At 39.4% G+C, this 17,258-nt stretch overlaps 1 long non-coding RNA gene across 1 annotated transcript in view; it reads left to right on the top strand.

Moving 5' to 3' along the window:
- Positions 1–17,258, top strand: part of LOC113748329 (uncharacterized) — a 238,633-nt gene that overhangs the window by 204,714 nt on the left and 16,661 nt on the right. The window contains exon 3 of the long non-coding RNA XR_003464279.1: positions 14,197–14,262. This is a non-coding gene — a long non-coding RNA (uncharacterized LOC113748329). The remainder of the gene's footprint in view (positions 1–14,196; positions 14,263–17,258) is intronic.

Here is a 17,258-nt window from a genome sequence, read left to right as displayed (position 1 = left end):
CTTTTTAGTTGAGATGTAGAGGAAATACACACCGTCTATCAAAGTATCAGGTCTTTATCAATGAAAGTAGATGTGAGTTTAGGTTAGTTTCTGACTGCATCAGTTTACAAGGCATTGTAAATGATTTAGCCCTGACTGGGTCCAAAAATAGAACTACTTCCATACACCAACCAAAAATCCATAATTGAAAATACCACAGAGTTCTGACATGCAGTTGCTATGAAAATCCAATGATGATGACAGTCTGTGATGCACAACATCAAATGCCGGCCATTTTTACTCTTACCCTATCAACCATCTGAGCCATTACAGTCAGAATCACCATTACTGGCTATAAGCTCTATAATAGCGCAGATAATTCAGCCACACTGCCCCTCCATCCAAGCTGTTCATCCCACAGTATTTCAATTGCCCCGATTCAATAACAAGCTAAACAGCGCTATCACTCAGGTCCACCCTTCCCCAAAACAGACATTTGTATGATTTACTTTGCGTCTCGTTGACAAAGGAGACGATTTGGCAGCGGAGTTATAATTTCAAAGTCAAATAAGGGTTTTAGCCGGGTGTCGTAAACACGCTGAGCTTTTACAGTGGGAAAAATAAAGATCTACCAACATCTTTCTGATAAACTATGGTTTGATAATCTCTCTGACATTTTTCCCTCCTGTCTAAAACACAAGTGGAATATCTTTTGATCCTGTTGAAGTTAAGGGTAATTAAGTGCTTTTTCATTCCTATCTTACATCTTGGCCTTGCTGGAGATGCAATCCATCCCCAACAGTTGTTGCTGTAGCCTTATCTGCTTTTTAGATGAAGTGTCAGATGATCTCTTTTGGAGCCGGGGAGGAAAAAAAAAAGAGAAAAGTAGTCCCAGATTTTATTCTATAGACTCTAGCTGGCAGCAGTTCAGAACTCCTGGCACATCCCAGCTAATAACCACTTCACCTCAGGGTGCGGGGGAGTGGGGGAGGCGAGTTTAAAAGACAGAGGAAGAAAAAATAAATAAATAAAAAATCAAAAAAAGAATAATAAAAGAAGAAAATAGATGCCTTACCTCCCGCCCGCTCATCACAGGAAGTGCAGCCTCAGCAGGCGCCTATGCAGAAGCGCTCTGATGATTATGCAGACACCAAAGAACGCTCAGAGTGCAAACAGCTGGCCCGGTCTCACCGAGGATCATGGAGAACCTTCTGATCTTTCTAATGTATTCGGTAATTACTGATATGTGTCGACAGCGCGCATGTGTGCGTGTTGGTGCTGGTTAATGTGGCAGCAAATGAATTCCAAATTTGGCCTTGCATGCTCACACATTCACACCTCTCTGATCCTGATGCATTATGAAATTACTGAGAGAAAAAAAAAAACAAAAATGTGCAAAATCCTCCCCAAAAAAAAAAAAAAAAAGAAGGCATTCCACATTCAATCCACGTGCATTCTGTCTGATAGAAGGCTTAGAAAGCAGTAAAAATAGTCTTCAGGTGCTAAAGTGAGCCCAGAAAAAAGCAGCACCAGATAATTTGTGAATAATGCAGCTCATGATATTATAATGATGATATTTATTGCTTCAAATTGTGAAGAAATTAAACCTGAAGAAGCAGCTCATGCACTCGAGTTGAGCTTAAACACACACTGCCCTCTGGCCTACTGTGAACAATTCACCCCTCCCATCTAATCCTGCTGTGTAAAGTTCATCCACTGTTACAGTTTTCTAATAGTCAACAGCAGATGTTTAGAGAGTTTTAGAGGTTTCGCTTTTGGAATAGGTAATCACACCCTCCGGTTAAGATCATCCCCATCTCTCATCTCATCCCACATGTTCAGACACTTTGCCGCTCTCTGACATCTGGGCTGATGATGTGGGGAACACCATCTTAGTGCGCAGGCCTGACATCAGCTCACAGTTTGGGGTCCCACAGACCTCCAAAACTGGTGTATGTGTAAAAATATAAACCAGTAATCAACTAATAATAATAAAAATAATCAACCAGCCAATGTATAGATAATTACTGAAGTGCTAACAATCATTTTACCCCAAATGCATACAAATCTTTTTAGAAATACACACTATTATAGCGACAGCCCTCATTTCTCATTAGCACAGCACTAATTAGCTGCTTAAGCTTGCTGTTTTATGACCATTAGAAAAGTGTAAATGTTACATTTTCCTTGTCTGTGATGTGTTTGCTCTGCTTATGTTCTAGTTTGTGCAGATAATCGCTGTAAATGTGCTCTGAGTTGTGTTTTAGGGTGTAAAGACGAGTTCATCCATGAAGTGTGGCTTAGCTTAGAGCCCGTCACAGCAACTCATCAAACGTAATGACATTTCTTATTCTCATGAGAGGTCTAACTGCCTCTTGTCATTGTTGTAAACTCCAAATAGACTACTAATAGTGTTGCATATAAAGTGCTGATATAAAAGAAGATGTAAATCCGTTGTATCGTACAGTGTTCAGCTGGTTTTACAGCCGTCGTCTTCTGACTGGACAATTCTCATAAAATTAGAAAAAGTCAAGAAGTATCATGCTGGTAAAATCTGTTAAAGAGGGTCAGGGTCTACAGGATCAGAGGATGCTCATAAGAATCTTTTGTGTGTGTTTGTGTGTGTTTGTTGGCAAACCAAAGGAATGCGTTGTCGCCAATGAAAACCACTTTTGTTGATGATTTTGACTTTAATCTGGAATGTGAATATTCTCTTCCATCCACCGTCATCATTTAGAATCTTACTGACCAATGGAAAAATTGTGTTACATCATAGACAAAAGGATAGATTTGAATGGATATTTATTTATTTTGCTCTGTGAACTCTGTCAGTGTTAGATAGGCTGGATTTAGCTGATTTCAATCTAGAATCATAAAATAGCTTTGATTAGGCCAATGTGCTCTGTGGAAACATGAAGGACAGCCTTGAAATTAATAATTTACCAACTGAGGTGGACATAAACAGGAGAATCAGGGATCGGAACCACCTGCATATGATTGGAATCATTCATAAAATCCATGTAAATCCATTTAAAATATGAAACATTTATTTAAAGGCGCTAAAATGTATCAACTTCTTAGTGTGAGCAACTGTTTCTTACATGAAAAGACTTTCTGTATTATTATTTTTTTTTTGTCTGGACTCTGGGGTCAGTTGGAAAAAGGTGATGTTGCGTATTTCTGAGCACCAATGATGAGCACGTCAGCTGAGATTTTGAGTGTTAAGGTCTATAATAATACTGCTAAAACTTGAAATATTTCTGAGTTAAATATGCAACAATCACAGTTAAAGATGCAGAGAAATATAAACTATTTTCAAGGACTTGAGGTGGTTATTCAAAAGTAGCCTGTGATTCTGTGATGAAGACAGACATCAGTGTTTTTTTTTCCCCCTATACATTCATTTGTAAAAATGAGCCATCTGAGAAGAGTCATTTCTTTGTGTGAACAGGTACTCCCGCCATCAGGCTCTCGTCTGTTGTTTGGTTGTTTGGTGTTTACTTTTTTTAGCAATGATTTGAGCTGCTGGGTTTTTTTTTAGTGGAACCAAACAAAACAAAAACAAAGATCATTTATCTTACCTGAATCCTCATCATCACCCACATCCTCTGAGGTCTGTGAGCAATTATACAGTTTGTGTGAAAACACAGTTGATGGTGAGTTTTTTATGGTAACTGTCTCTGTCTGATAAATGCGACAGGACTCGTATTTATTGAACTGAAATAAACACTTTCCCCTTCGGCTCGTTGCCGTGAAGCTAATAGGACCATTTCCAGTAAAGAAAACTGTCAACATTATTACATTCCTTTTTCATGTTGTGAGTAAAAAAAAAAGAAATATCAATTCAAAACGGCATGTTTGGGAAAAGTCACCAAAGGGTGAGGACACTGCATTTAGATTGGAGTTTGATTTGAAAGTCCAGTGGCTAATTTTGCCTGTCATCAATCAAAAGGCAAAAATGCTTCCCATCGAGTTCATGTTTAGCCAGCAAATAGGGATGGAGCATGATGAAAGTGTGCAGGGCTAGAGAGAAAAATGAGGTTGTTATCGACCTCTTACCGTTGGACACTCAGAAACCAAAGACAACAACAGACCAAAGAGAAGAGTTCAGGCCGCCAGAGGAAATTTAATTTCATTATTCTTATTGTATTTATCCATATGTAGATCTTGAGAGCTAACTTGCTGCCAATTTGCTGCTGCTTTTTACTGCTAATGTACGCTCTAATGGACTGTAGTTGAAGTGTTCTGATGCCTTTTTGCTTTGTAAACCTGTTTTATGGAGAGAAAATAGCTGGAGAATCTTTTTTATGACCCGCTAGCTGATGATTCAGTTTAGTAAATTAAATCAGCACAGGAAAGAAGTTCAGTTGACTATTTCCTCCCTGTAATATCATCAGTAATGACAAAGTGGAAAAAAAAAAAAACACTGGGACTGATATGTTTATTTATCTATTTGATTATTTGTACCCTTATGTATGCATACATATGTCACCATTTTTAACTTCAACCACTTGTAATGTGTCATTTACACGTCTTCTACAAAGTTTTAGCAACAAGTGTGGAAACTTTGAACACTTAATTAAAACAGAAAGATTTATGTTTTCCTTGCTTACACCACATTAATGAAAAAATTACAAGATTGCCCTCTGCCAAAGGGAGGTGGTTTGTGGAGTGGCATATGTTTATATTTACCAAGCAGCGATGCCCACAAGTTATTTTTTGCAAGGCCAAGTCAAGTCTAAGTCTTTCAGGCATACAATAATAACAGTAAGCAATTTTTCATTAACAGAGCATGACTGTTTTGTATAATTACACTGAGTTGCAAACTAATTGCAGTTTATAATTTAATGTAAATGAAACATTCCTCTGGCCTCTCAGACGCAGTGCGATGGTGACCTAACAAGGCTGTAATGTTCATAGTCAACAATAAAGATGTAACCTGCCTGTAGTTGATGAAGACATTACATTTCATCACATTACACTTAGTCATTTAGCTGACGCTTTTATCCAAAGCGACTTAACAAAAAAAAGGAAACAAGGTACAGAGCGACTAGGACATGTTAGTGCAGCAATAATTACTGCAACAGTTCTAGAAGGGGATAGATTTATCTTCAGTTGTTGTTAGTGCTCGGAGAGTAGGTACTCTCTGAAGAGCTGGGTCTTCAGGATGTAGGAACTGGTAGGACGTTCCACCAATGGGGAACAACAGACGAGAAGAGTCTGGATTGCCCTGAGTGAACGGGTGGCAGAGCCAGGCATTGTTCATTGGAGAAATGCAATGGTTGTGGGGTAACATATGCCGGTGTCAGGGCATTCAAGTAGGTGGTTGCAGTACCGGAGATCATGATTTGAATTTAATGCGGGCTGCTACGTGTGCCCTTTTGGGTTGATTGTAAACCAGGCGTGCTGCTGCGTTCTGGATCTTCTGAAATAATTAACGTTACCATGCTTTCAGTTCAATCTTAGCCAGTATATGGTGGCAGTGGAACATGGTTGATAGTCACCCACAAGCAAACACTCAACAATGAACACTAATCAGATTAACCCCCCTTAGCTACAAAGCTAGTAGTGAACCAACATTAAATAATTAAGCATGTTAGCTAACCGTCCAAGTGACCCATCCATCTAGGTGAGTTTTCAGGTGTGATGTAGTTGGAAGTCGTCGATTCAGCAACCTTTGATAGTGCAGATTTTGCATTTAGTAATTCTTTTGTTGGACTTTGTGTGAAGTAATTAAATGGGACAGCAGCTGCAGGTGTGCTTACCATGATGTTGCAGTTTACCGTCATCTGTACACCAGATATGTAAGGTTGGGAATGATAATAATATCATAAACCTTGAGTCTAAGTCGAGTCTCTTGAGGACCAGTCTCAAGTCAAGTTGCCAATCCAAGTCGAAGACTTGAGTCTCTATATGTTATCAAGCATCTTGGAAAAGGAAATCCATTGGAAGCATTCTCAGAGTAACACAGTTTGGGTCTGACTGTTGTCTGGTCTAGGAGTGAATCAACTTAGGAAACTGCTCCTAAACTGTATCTGGTGGTATTAAGGTGAGCTCCAAAGATACCTCTCCAGCGCCACCATATTTGTTCATTCATTGTTATGGGGTATTTCCCACACTGGGTGCCACTGTAAAACATTAATTTTGGATAGGACTGACTACTACATCAGCAATGTTGCCTTTTTGTTAATAGGCTAACTTCGTATAGCCAAATACAGCAGATCTGAGGCCGAAAGAATGGGATCAAATGTTTGAGATGAGTGTGTACCACATTTTTCTTGTCTGCTGTTTCAACAGCCCCACAGTAGAAACATCACTCGTAAAAGTTCCGGCCATCACTCTTTCTATGTTATCGTTCTTTGGTTTTTATGGGTCCAAGTGCAGTTTTGCTTTGGTCAGGTGATAACAAACCGGGCAGGGGAGAGGATACATCTGTCTGGCGTTCGGCAAAGTGGGTCTGGCTGTGAAACATTGAGTCAGCTAAAAGGTTTAAGCTCCGTCAGCACCCTGCGGTGCCTTTACAGTTTAATACAGAGAGCCGAGACAGGCTGACAGAGAGGGCTGCAGTAGCAACCTTATAAAGCACACATGCAGTCAGACACACGTACAGAAAAACAGCTTCGTGTTATAGTCCCTCAACAATTCACAGCCACTGGTTAGATTTCATGGCGGTAGTGTATTAAAATAACCACAGCCCAGAAACAAGCTGTAAATGTGTAATCCATCACAGCGGCTTGTATTTTTTTGACAAGGGGACATATTGTTTGCAGTTGCAAGCAGACTGTTTTTTGGAAACTCTCACTGCTGGTGTGTTCAAAGACTTTCCAACATCTGATCCTTGGGATTCAGCTGAGCAGCACCAATTTACCTTTATTGTCATAACCGTAATGTAGCTGCCACATGCTGATATTGTAATGATAACCAAATGAATCTTAAACAGTTTGTATGCTGTGGATTTGTTGTTGTTTCAGGTTGTATTAAGTTATTCTGACATGACTTATTTTGACAGACACAAAAATTACAACAAAATAATTTTTTCGCCTGTAAAAAAGGTCAAACTTGCAACGTGCAACAATGACCAAGAAAAGCTGATTTTTTATTCCCAAGTGCAGGGCAAGTTCAACAGCTTAACCTCCTTTACAGTAGCTATAAAGCCAGTAACAAGCCAATGTTAAATAGGCGATGCTGAGTTAAACATGCCAGCTAACCATCTAGGTGACTCACCTATCTGGGTGTTTTATTCAGGCACCTGATAAAGTTTTAAGTGGTTGATCCGGCATCCTTTGATACTACAGATGTTGCATTTTAGTATGTTTTTTCTGTACGGTTTATTACAAATGGAGCAAGTGTGTCCGCCATGATATTGCTGCTGTTTATCAAGTCCATGTCGAGCCTCAAGTCTTTTGAGGACTGCTCTCAAATCAAGTCACTGTTATAAGTTTTTAGTCCCAAAAAAAAAACTTGGTGCAGCAATGTGCAAGAAAACACGACTTTTATCCTCAAGTAGTGCTCAAGTTCCAAAAACACAGGATCCTACATTTCCCATAATGCAACCCAATTGTTTCTTATTTGTTAGACCCACACTAAAAAAAAAAAAAAAAACTTTAGGCCTAGATTTACATTCATTTGAATTACATAGTTTAAATATAAATTACCTAATGAACTTAATGTGAAGCAAGTAATAAAATTTATATTAGTACTAATAAACTCAATGTGCTTCCGCTGCACAGTAGCCAGGTTTATGCATTGAATATTAATAAAGCCAATTTGTTTGCTCAAACCCAACAGTGAAAATGAATACAAGGATGATCTCATTGCCTGCATTTACATTAACCCTGAATACAAACAATTGCCAATTTTAGCAACAAACCACGCACCGGAACAACAATTTTGCCATCTTGTCATAGTGTTACGCAGAGTATATGGAATCTGTTTTTAGATTTCCTTTCTGGGCTGATGTCTTGGAATTTCGGTGATAGGTTAGAAACACGCCAACGTAACGCTATCCCTATTCAACCTCCAAACATGTGCACTCACAGTCACACACCAAGTGGTACCCCAGTTCCCCCAGACCATATGTGTGCATGAATTCTCAAGGTGCTTTCTGCCAGTGGCACACTTTCAATAACAAAGCACTGCGCCGTCCGCATGACATATCCCCCCTCTCATCCCTTTGAATTCTGTTGAATTATGTGCTTACTCATCCCTCGTATCGTCCGTGGAGCTTGTGTTTTATGTTCAGCCTGAAAATATAAGGAGGAATTCAAATGAGTCAGCCAGCTGGTGCAGTTATTGTCACAGAGTCACAATGGCGTGAGTTGATTCACAGTTCATTTGGTTAATTTTCTGCTGTTGCGACTCGTTTTGTCTCTCGCTGCTGTAATGTGTATTCACATTTGTGCAAACGGGGCATGGAGAAAACGCCTGCTTGAGGCACTGGTTTATCAGCCTTCCTGGTCTGTGATTGTGATCGCTAATGGATTCTCCAGAGGTCTGGCGACTATCAACAGGCTTGGATGGAATTTGAACAAATAGTATTAATGAAGTGTTGCAAACGACTTCTTTCTTCCAGTGTTGGGAGTCACTCAAAGCTGCACACGGGTACTGATTACTGGGGAAGGTTGCCATAACACTTTATGGTCATTAAAAATCACATTTAACTCGTGAATTTTTAAGGCATGTTAACCAAACAGCATCTCATTGAAGGCCTCCCCCGCCATCTCTGTTCAAATCCAGCAGACCCATTACCTTGTTAAACCATACTGAAGCAGACATAGCTAGTCCACATTGCCCTAGATAGGTACATAAAAAAGCATGCAACATTACATATGGACTACAAGTGAGTGCAGGAGTGTTGTGCTTGTGTCTCAGCAAGTTTATTTTACACTCTTGTAAACTTCTCAATGGAAATTAGCTTGTAAAAAGATAGGCACGACAGTGCTTGGAGCTAATGGTTTGCTCCCAGTGACAGTGCCTGCATACAGATGTTTAGTGTGGTATAATGTTTATGACTGCCGCTGTCTTAGTTTAATGTGTAAGCATGCTTATAGTGTCTATTGCTATCAATAGAAAAAAACGTGTGGTTGAGGCTGCTGGGAATGTTATCAGTTTTGTTCATAAACCTACTTTTGTGACTAGATGATAGCAGTAGATCCTGGGTCATGTGAGCTTGTACTCACCACTCTACATATTCTTTTAGACCAAATTTATATGCAACATAATTGTAGACGATATACAATATGTAGTAGTGGGTCCCTAGTCTGTGTCTCGGTCAGCTATGGATTCCTTAGCCTGGAAAATGAAGACCCCTGCACTAAATGAAAAGTGAAGGGAACAACAAAATTATTACTATCTGTCCTGAGGGGTACATGAATGTCTGTAGGCTCTAGTGGAAAAGTTAGAAGTTTGAAGTTAAAAGTTAACAATGGATGATGAATGTTGGTGCAGGATTTCATGGCAATCTAAGCGTTGAGAGACAAAATCATCCTTAGAGCCACACGAGAGGCAAAGAAATCTAAACTTAATCCACACATTAATCATTTAACGTATTTAAAATTAAATAAAGGAAAAGTGAATTTTGGAACTCTGGTTTTATACAGAAACTTCAAAGAGGCCCATTTAAATATATAGCCTTATGTGCTTGTTCAATGAAAAATGTATCTAGCACTCCAGGAAATAACCATAAAGAACTATAACTCTCATAATGAATGCCTATGGACCAAAGCATGAATCATGTCAAAGACAATGGAGCAAAGGATTTAAGATGTGTATGATTTAGCGGTCTCTATGACAGAAAATGAATCTAATGTGCATAACTATGGTTTCATTTGTGTATAATCATCAGAAAATAAGAATCAATACATGTGTCCCCTTAGAATTAGCCCTTTAATTAACGGCACAGGTCCACAGTGTACATGCGTTTTGCACAGTTGTCCAGATTGCTCAAGCGAAACACAGGCGTTTCACATTTTTTGCATGTTTCACGACCCTTGTAGTTTCTCCTTCATGCTTGGAATGGATGGGTGAGTGGAGGGGGTTGCAGTTTACACTCTGCCCCCTTAAGAAAGGTTTAATAAAGGTCAAGAACCCGAGCAGATAAAGCAAAAAAAACACACTCAAGACATTTTAGACAAATAAGCACAGGCCCAATCTAAAAGATCAGATAATTAAAATGAAAGTCTGAAGAGATACATTTCATTATAAAAATGAGCATGTCTTTGATAATCCAAAAGGAAATCACTGAAGACCTGATGTCATATCCACTGATTGGTCTGACACTTCAGACAGTCAGAAGATTGTATCTGAAACTGAAAATGTTTTTTTTTCAGGCCAACGAGGGAGACTGTCCTCTCTACATAACCTCACGTGCTGTCTGGGTATGAATGAGGAACGTAGCTTTTTATGAGATTTTATTGTAGCCCAAGCTTGTGGTGGTGTGCTCCGAAGGGGGTGTTATATTGTTTAAGTGGCCTTTTTAAAAGGTTACTAAATGCATGTCAGTTCCTACAGTTCTGTGTGAAAGCAGCTACAGCAGGCCAAGGGCGCAGGTTTATTTTGGCTGTCAAGATGTTTAAGTAGGTCTCAGTGAAAGGTTAAAGCCAGCAGGTCAAGACACACAGGCTGATGGATGTCATCTGCCGGCAAAGGAAGACGCCATACAAGCGATAGGAGACACATGGACGGAGACAGAGAATCTGGAGGTCAGAGTCGTAAATCTTACGGTTTTAGGAACAAGGACCAGCATGCAGGGAGTTGGTCAGAACCGGGACAAGACAGAAGGTCAGTGATTCTTGCATATGGGGAATTTAAATACATGCAGTGTGTTGTAGCTGTAGAAAAAGGGCGATGGAAAACAGGGTGCAGTGAGTGTGCACCAGTGGACTGAGTCAAATGTGAGACATCAGTTTATGAGTACCATAATAAGCCTATGGGTTCTTTAACCCTCTAAACCCCGTAGCGCCCCAGAGCACCTGTGAGCACCCAGGAGTGCCTATATCTATGTATTTTAAAATCATCCCCAGGGTTCCCATTCCCAAAACACGGAAATTAAAGTTTTGAGCTGTGTATCGTAGAAATATTGTTGTCATCATCATGGAAATATGCATCATTGGGTTGATATCTATGATTTATTTCCACCCGGTTTCCACTGTAAACCTAAAAATGTCGCTGCCATTTTCTGGGTGTTTACTAAGGGTATATGGGTTTGTAAATAGGTTTTTATATTGTATATATTGTGTTTATGTAAATATTTATGGTTTATTAATATTTGTGTAAATATGGAAAACACCTATCAATGGTTGAACCTAATTAGTTGTGTGACTAAGGTCAGAGGTTTAAAAGTGACTCATAATTTCTTTGTTGGTTGTAGATTGGAGAGTATTGGAAATTGGATTGTGAGTATTATTATTGTAAAGTGTTTGGGTTTTGTATGTGTGTTAATAAACACATTCACCCAAAGAGTCATGTTCTTATTATTTTGCCTCCGGACCACTCGGGCAAGTTGACAATCCCTGAGTTTGCAATCTTATGGAAGTCCTGAGATTGCCTTGGGAGGTTGATCTTGACGGTATAGTGGAAAGCACTGTGAGCTCAAGTGTTTCACTCACATCGCATCACATACTGTAATCACCATCAGTAAATGGCAGGACTTACCTGACTTTCACTGTGAGAGATGAATGCTGTTTTCCGGGGGCAGTTCGCCTTAGAGTCAGCAGGGAAGACAGACTTTCTACATAACTTCAATGACATGTTCTCCCTTAAGTTACCAAAAACACTACCTACTACCACATTACTGTTGATTGTTACAACAGTGTGGGTTGCTGTAGCTGTACTGTTTGTTCTTATAAAGGCTATTTATAACATTTGTAGTGCTAAGTGTTGACTAAAATTGAAATTCAAGAGGAAGTTGTGTTTTTCAAATGTGGTAAATGGAAATAACTGCAGCAACATTCTACAATTTTCCTGTGTTTTAGAGGGTTAAATGAAAGCCTACAAATCTTTAAGCCGAGAAATAGTCCATCACGTTAAGTGTTACCACTTACCACTCAGCACTTTTGATTCATGAAAAAGAGCAAAAACAACTCATTGTTCCTTTTTTTGCTTTATTTCTAGTACACATAGGGTTCACAGTGCATTATTTCAAACCAAGCCGAGAGTCGTAAACATAACTCACATGGACTGACAGGTCGCATTTCACAGCTTCAATGACCTGTGGGCGAAAAAAAACAAAAAACTTTGTTCCGGTGACTGACAGAAAGTCATGCTCCTCTCAGCTGGAGGGCTTTATTTGTCGTTTGTGGTGGTCAAGAAAGGAAACCATGGTATGAGCAATAGTCAAAGCTGTCGCTGATGTTCTCCATTATTAGTAATTATAACCAGCAGTGACCAAAATGAGAGGTGAAGCGGCTCTCATGAATAATTAGCTGAATTTGTTTGGTTTTAAAATCTTTGAAAATTCACACTCAAGAACCTCTTCACTCTCTTTTTTTTGTTTTCTTCAATGTTCCTGGCACATCAATAGGTGTGGGCTCTTTGGAGGGTTTCACAAGCTCCCAGTGTTTCCATGTCCCCATTCTAACACTCACCATTACATATTTATACAGAACCATTGAGACACAATTCAAACTTGATTGGCTTTAATTGTCCCAGACATTAAGTGTAATACAGGAGAGTACTGGTATATTCTTAGACCCCTCTATTCAATAGCCCTTTGAGCGTTTCAGCCAATTGCTGTACCAAGAGGCAGATTGCTACCAATTGAAAATCTGCTCAGGCTGGCACAAATGCCTTCCAGATTGGAAAACTGCATAAGATGGCTGAAATGTGGGAGGAACTTTGGTAAATAAATTAAAGTCTAGTTTATCTGAAAGATCACAGGAAACCCGTGTTTCCTAATGCGCCTTGTCAAAGATACTCAAAGAGTTTGAAGTTTGTTTCCTGCATCGGGCACATCAAACCTATTACTCAAAACAAATGACATGAAACATGTCTTCATCAGCCTTTTTTTAATCTGAGTTAAAACACTTCACACAAACGCATTCACATCAGTTTGAGCCACCCTGGTTGAAATCTCGTCCAATCTCGTCTTTTCATTGAATCTGTATTTATCCATTACAATGGTAACCTTTAACTGCATCGTATTTTGTATTTTCCTATGCTGTATTTTTAGGAATGTGACTACAGTTTGCAACTTTTCTATCTAGCAGCTGTGACTTGCTACAAGTGCCTGCCGTGGATAGCAAACTATACAAGGAGTTCTTGTGATAACCTTCAAGGCTAAAGATAAGGTTCAGATTCCCATTAAGGGAAGATTCACTTTTCAGGGTGAGAAACATCTGAACTTTTGTTTCTTGTAATCAAGTTAAAGGCTTTAAATCATGTCAGTTTCAGGACAGGAACTATAGAAATGTATTTTTCTTTTATTACTCTTTCTCACACTCAATACAACCTTGTGTGTGTTATGATCTCTGACCTGTCGGGTTAGGAATGGAAAGCCGATGTGTTACTTACATCAACCTTAATGCAGTTCTATCGTAAACCCAGGATTCTTAGTGCAAAGACCTGTCATGTATTCTAAACTTTTGATCTCTTGGGCTTTTTTTAGTTTGACTGATTTACCCCAGACCAATGGGACATTTCAAGAAATAAACATGAGGGCTGCTGCAGTTAATACAAGGCCCGTAATTCTTCCTGGGGTGGGCACATAAATTGCTTCCTCAGTAGAATTTGAGTGGTGGGCACGGAGGAGATGGCAGACAGCTAGAAGTTACGACATGTGAGTGGAGTCGGTGCTTGGGGAAAAAAACCATCTCTCAGGGGATAACTCTCAAAAATGTGTCAAGTATCATCCTGTTCTGTCTGTTCTCTTCCGCTGGATTGAATTTGGTGTTCATGCTTTTTGTTCAATTGTGGAATAGTCTAGAATAAATGTGTTACAAAATGGCCCCACTCTAAAAATATAAATACAGTATTACCATGTAAAGTAGTCCCAAATAGAGCTGTATGTTATTCTGTTCAACATGATTTCATAAAGAAAATGAGGCAGAATAAACCCTTTTTACAGGCATTGTACAGTTGGACTTGTGACAAGCACACAGCACATGGCTTCAATCGTCCTGCTCCCTTTCCTTGTTGGTAATATCAGACTGAATTGAATGTTCTGCCTTGCCAGTTCACACTCACACACTACTAAATATGATTTGCATTCTCATTTCACAGATGAAACTACAGCTCATGAAGAGAATAGACACAGACGGTGGAGGTTTTGAAGGTTCCCCTAGAATGGTGAGTCGTCACGGTGGCTTTGCTTCTCGTACTGTAAGTCCTCATTATTACCTAGCCAGCCAGGGTTATTTGTATCCATCGCTGGCACACACAGAAATCCCACAAGTTGTGATGAACCTACTTTTGAAATCCAGGTGCACAGGTAAATCACTTCACACCATTCCAACGACGGCACAAGGATATTTTTGGGCTGTGATCGGCTTAGCATGAGGACAATGTGTTTGAGCGTCAAAACAACTTTTGTCAGTCAAGAGAAAAGAAACATATTTAACACTCGTGCTGCCAGACGTGGCAAGGATGCCACAGTCTTGTCTACAGCTCCAAGTGATTATTGGGTAAGAGGGTTAAACAACACCAGACTGGGAGTACTGTGCCACTAAAAACAGAATCTTACAGCTTATTGCCTATTGAACATTTTTGCGTCTTATTACTTTGCACACATTTCTGAAAATTATACAGGAAGGACTTCTACAAGATAGTACTTTCACAGACAAAAACACATTTGTAAAGCCAGTTAATATTAAGTGATGATCAAATGACTTCCTGACTGGCTGTGGGAGGCTGTTTCTGAATTCTGACAGTGTTTTATTGAAGCTGACATATGCAGAGGAGAAATTTGGGGAACTGATCAATAACACCCCAACCTACAAATAAAACTTAAATTTGTTGCACATGAATATTTATTCAAAAACTGTGAACTAACAGTTTATTTTTATTTGTTTTATCCAAAATAAATGCACATACAGGCAGTGAAAGAGTGGGTGAAAAGTTGGCTTTAAAAAAAAAAAAAGTTTGGGATTTTAAAAAATCAGCAAACAAAACAGCAGAGGAAATATTGGCCTTGCAATTTCAAACAGTGTTTTCTGGGCATTGCTTTGTGATTTTCACTTGCTATTTACCTCCAGAGAGATTTGTTGGCTCTCACTCTTTGTCTGGGTACTTGTTGGCATAAATATATTTAGTCTGTCTCATGTAGATGAGGTTTTTATTTGTGTGAGGATCTCAACAGACTACCACAGTGGAAGTCTTGATAATTATGGAAATGCTTGTGTACCTTACAGAAAACATGAGATATTTCATGGCGGAAAGTAAGTATGTGCATTTACTTAAGTACAGCATTGAGGTACTACTTAACTCTCACTTGATACAACATGCTATTTATTCCTCCTTACATTACAACACGTGATAGGCTAAATACAACGCATTGTTAAAGATTAAACCAATGATTTGGCTTTTGATCCCCCACAGTGACGCAATATATTAATCACTGATTCCTCAGGGGTCCGAACCCTACTTGGGAACTGGACTAAATTACCTACCTGTATATAGAGTAGTTCAACAGTAAAATGCTACTTAGGCATTGTTGAATTACTATTAAAAAATCATAGAATGTGATATATAATAATACATGAGTTGAGTAATTTCACTTTTGACATCTTTAGTATATTGATAATACCTGAATGCAGTACTTTTACTTGTAATGGCAGTGTTTTTTTAGGATGTAAATACTCCATCCACCTTGAGATAAAGCAGCTAATCAATCTAAATGGTCATTATGTTCACAAAATAACACAAAATGTTTTGTTTTTTTCTCAGCGTGGTCCTCGCATAGCTTCCAAATGCATTAACTAGAGTTAAGTTATGAATCAATGAACACTTCGACAGCGTAAAAAAATTCAATAAAGTTTCAAAAGAATGTCTTCCATTGCCATATTTATGAAATCGGGGAAAGAAAAACAAGCAGGGAACTGAGCGAAAGATGGATGGGGAGGAGAAAAAAAAGAAAGCTGGGAACAGCATGTGTTGGATCTCCCCAGCTGATATGTGGTGAGAGCTACGAGGAAGGCACTGCTAAGCTCTCCGAGAATGCCGCCATCACCCACTGGGAAGGCAGGGAGTAATTACAGTGAGCTTTTGTCCCCATTTGCCTACAGTAATAAGCATAACAACCCAGCAGCACAGGCATTACATAGTTTCACTGTGTGTAGCCAGAGCTAGTTATCTTTCACCATACATTGGATGCTGGTGTTAAATTTTGTTGACATCAGGAGCGTAGCGGTGATGTTCAACTAAAGTTAACCTCTTGCCTTCAGAGCGCATATACGTATACGGCTAGAGCTTCATCTTTGTGCTGTGTGTGTGTGTGTGTGTGTGTGTGTGTGTGTGTGTGTGTGTGTTAGCCGTAAGAAGACTCATGAGCATCCATAAGGCAGTGTCAGGAGTGCACCTGCAAGTTATAAAGTACCCCTGGTGTCGAGAAATTGCTGCTTTGTATGCAAACAATAGCGTCTGTATCTGTGTCTGTATATTTCTGTTCTCCTGTCCTTGGGTGAGAAACATCTTGGTGAGGACATTTTGCTTGACCTCACTCCGATAAGAGACATGATGTTTCATAATCAATTTGTAGCTCAGTCTAAATGCACAGCATGTAATACAGATGTCCAGCAAAGTCGTGGTTTGATCTGTGTTCAGTAACTAATGTGGGAGCTCATCGACTGATGATTCAAATCCCTGATGTATATCATAATATGCGTGTGCGAGAGGAGCAGTAGGACAGTAGTGACATTTTGTACGTCTTTGCCTTTGTCCCAACAATCTTCGAGGAACATAACAGATTCAAAGCTTCGTCCAAAACGTTGTGTAAAAAAAAAAATCAATAGCAGAATATTTGCAAAAGGCCATACCCTTATTGATCCACTCATCTGAAACACTTCCCAAAGCCAAGGTGAGGGGGGAAGTTGGACACAACACAACATTTCGGCCTTGAATGTTTCTTGTGGAAATAATGCCTTAGAAGTGAAGATCTTTGAAGTACTGATTCACCGCCTGCCTTCCGCCACTGTTGATTAAGGAAACCTGCTTTTAAAAGCTGACCTTCTGGAAACAGCACGCTGATCAAATATTTTGCACTTGTTTTCAGAAGGTGAGATGGACCCTGCAGGGCATTCAGAAAAGAAAATGATGGTGTTTGTGTGTGTGCGTGTGTCTGTTTTCTC

This window comes from Larimichthys crocea, chromosome XIX (genome assembly GCF_000972845.2).
Source record: "Larimichthys crocea isolate SSNF chromosome XIX, L_crocea_2.0, whole genome shotgun sequence".
Lineage (NCBI taxonomy): Eukaryota > Metazoa > Chordata > Actinopteri > Sciaenidae > Larimichthys > Larimichthys crocea.
The sequence above is the reverse complement of the archived record's forward strand: the minus strand, read 5'-3'. Positions and strand labels throughout refer to the sequence as shown.